Genomic DNA, 3,417 nt, shown 5'->3' with positions numbered 1-3,417 from the left:
TAATTTCCAAATCGACGTTGTCGCAGACTCGATATTTCCGAGGTAGACGAGCTTCCCGGATTAATACATCGCTAACGTCTACATATCTAAAAAATATAATTTTTAATTCATTGAACAAATTTTATGCTATGAGTACACACTATACGATAATCATCAATTGGGACAACTGTTTTATTTCTAGGTAAGACAGACAAAAGGAATGTACTGTCTATTTATTATTATATAAATCCTCGGCGATAATTTTTTGCCTTCTGCTTTCTAATTTCTAATTTTTAAAGTTTGAATTTAAATATATTTTCATTTATAACTAGTTAATCTACGTTATCGATTGAGTTATTCAACTATAACTACTGAGTTACCGATGTCGATTTTCAAACTTTGGTTCCTTCCCCTATTTCCGCACTAATTTCTATTTCGATTGGTCACCGATATTATTCGAAAAAATTGGAACTAAGAAGATATCTAAATTGCAATATACTCACCCATTGCGTTCCAAATAATCACATATAAGGTACAATATGTTCCGATTACGTTCCGAAGTACGACTCTCCTCCTAATGAGACATTTATTTTTTTTTATTATTAACAATAATTATTAATAATATAAAGATTTTCATGCAATTTGCTGTTACATTGCGAGTTTAATAAATTTGTTACACATAATTTTGTTATCTACTATCTTGATACGTGCAAAGATAAATCTTAATGATATATAATACAGCGTAAATGGTTATAAATAATTAATTATTGACAATAATTATAAGAATTATCGAAAGAAAAAATCATAGATACTATGTGCGAGTGTAAAATATCACAAAAAATGAACAACAATTGTGAAAAACGCAATATGGCAAATCAATGACAAAACACACTCATGACTGTCATGGAAGTTCCAAAGTCTAAAATCTAGAATATTCCTTACCTGTTTTCGCAAATTATGAGATGTCTTATTTGTGGTACCTTGCAGCGATGATTCACCGTTCATTGTGATAGTTTTATATGTGATAATGATATCCTTGTATTGACTATCGTTTTTCGATAGTTACGAGAATTTTCGTTTATCACTTTGAGACAATCCGTCACTTCCTTTCTCTTATAAAGTTTCCCTTCAACTCCGTTGAAAACTGAGCATCAAACAGGAGACGAACGATTCGTTCGCACACATAAGCAGGGTGCGAATATAATGATGGAATAGTCGAGTCCTGTCTACTGTATAGTAAGATGGATGCGACATGGAAATAGAAAGAGAAGGCTGTATATAAGCATTTTCTGTCCTTGTTTAATCAGGCATGCACACTAGTGGACACTGACGGCGCTCGTTTACCGTTGTTACATATTTCTGGTACAAGTACGCGGGCATTAGAGAAGGACGGAACGGTCTCTCTCTTTATCCCTATATCGCGTTTTTAGTTCGCTCACGCGCTCTGTACTTATATCTATTACATTTCCACCATAAGCAGCGGCCGTGCAGTGACTTACAAAAGTTTCGAACTCGCGGACGTTTAATCACGTTCCCTACTCCGAAGGGGTAAGTACAAAGTTGCTCGTCTCAGTACTCTTGTTAGAAGTTTTATCATCTTTTTCATTTCGTGGCTACAAATTTTTCCAGGAAATTCTTATCGTTTTACAAGGGCTGTGCGACACAATGACGTGACGTCAGCTATCGATCATATACGCGAATTTGTTGTAAATTAATTAGCAGAATATCTGGAGTTCTTTATCGTTGCCAGCTGTAAAATATTAGAATTTTTCATTTATAATTGTCATATTTTCGACTCTTCCGTTGCCAAGACCACCTTGAAAGATTTTTGGTATGTTCCATCGCCCTTGTTAAAAGTGTGCCCATTGGTTAGCTATATTGATTTTAAAAATCAATACGTATATCAAGTTTATTATCTCACAGAAACAAAGAAATTCGTTTTATTAACGAATTTTCGATGTTTCTTCTCAATTTCCTTTAGCATCGAACGAAGAACATTATATGATCAAACGTTTCATCGTTCAGATTATATTTCGTTTAAAAAGATTGAAATTGATATTGAGATAAAATCAAAAAGTATCCGTTGTTCTCGAACATTCTAGTATTCCTTCGCCGCCCGGGAGAAAGACAGGTATGAAGAAAGAGGATATTTTTTTTATTAACTTTTTAATATTGACAAATATTTCGACAAATATTGACGCGTGCGACAAATAGTGAGAAAATCAAGTGAAATTTTGAATAATATCGTTTTAATAATTTGTGAAACGAATTAGTTTGGTTTTTTTCATTTTTATTAGTTTCCGTCAGTGCTGATTGACGCGCCACTCCAGTTTCCATTTCCGTTTCTCGAAATTTCCTACGTCCTTGGTCTTTGGGACTCTTTGCCCAGGTAACTGCATTGCTTCTGGGTACGTCTCACCGTTCGGGTCTCTCGAGCTTTCGGTGTCAGTTGTTACCGTTGAAGGAAGAGAAGCTGGTGACGGATATTATCGAATAAATCGTTTATTCTGGAAAAGTTCGAGTAAGTTCGTTCTGTTTGAATAAATCAAGACATAGATCAATTTTTATCGTATCATCGTGATTCGCCATGTCGTACGTTTGGTTTCGGGATACCATATGTTTTTAATTTGGTACTTTTAATTTGACATTTTACGCCTATAATCGTGACAGGAAGATACTTTCAGTGAATTATAAATATTTTAAATTATAAATTATAAATATTTGATATAAATTACAATCATACTACGGGGAAAAGTGAAACATGTGTTTTCTTGTGGAACATGTGATAGTAAATTATTCGAAGCATAATAATGCTTAATTAAACATCTATACGGTAACATTTACGGACGAATATTGGGGTAATATTATCGCGTCGCTTTAATCTGGCATTTAATGCTTTGATTGCGGTCTTTGAAATGGCATCGCAGATGCTGGTATAATATCACACGAAAAAGGAAGGACCAGTGGTTAATGTTGCAAGCGCACCAGTGCGTTGCAGCCATCGGGGGTGGCTTTGACGCCGGTGCCGAGGAGAGGCGCAGAACGTGTTCGATCGACCCGCGAACGCAGCCCGTGCTCATACTGTGACAGAGTTCGTTTCAGTTAGTCTCAGTCGCTGTTTGCCCGTCGACAGCGTATAGTCGCGCCGGCCAACGATTATTTTTTCTTTTTTTGTTTCTCGATAATTCTCTCGCAACACTCGTTCTATACGTACACCATCAGTTTATCGCGTGATCATTGTTCCCGCTTCTCCTACCTTGTCACGTCCTTCAAAGAAGATTTCCCTTCAGTTTTTTATTGTTTGGGGAAAATTCATCGCTCGGACACATGGATTTATCGACACGACGGTTTATCGAGGCATCAGCGTGATGTACTTTTCAAGTTTCATATTTTCTCTATGATACTTTCTAAGGAGAATTTAGAATTCGAAAGATATCA

At 35.7% G+C, this 3,417-nt stretch overlaps 1 long non-coding RNA gene across 1 annotated transcript; it reads right to left on the bottom strand.

Moving 5' to 3' along the window:
* Positions 1 to 2,465: 2,465 nt before the first annotated feature.
* LOC126927374 (uncharacterized) lies at positions 2,466 to 2,870 on the bottom strand. Its single transcript, XR_007715426.1, has 2 exons — positions 2,723 to 2,870; positions 2,466 to 2,634 (listed from the first exon to the last, which is right to left on the bottom strand). It is a non-coding gene; the product is annotated as an uncharacterized LOC126927374 (long non-coding RNA).
* Between the last annotated feature and the right edge of the window lie 547 nt (positions 2,871 to 3,417).

This window comes from Bombus affinis, unplaced genomic scaffold (genome assembly GCF_024516045.1).
Source record: "Bombus affinis isolate iyBomAffi1 unplaced genomic scaffold, iyBomAffi1.2 ctg00000085.1, whole genome shotgun sequence".
Lineage (NCBI taxonomy): Eukaryota > Metazoa > Arthropoda > Insecta > Hymenoptera > Apidae > Bombus > Bombus affinis.
The sequence above is the reverse complement of the archived record's forward strand: the minus strand, read 5'-3'. Positions and strand labels throughout refer to the sequence as shown.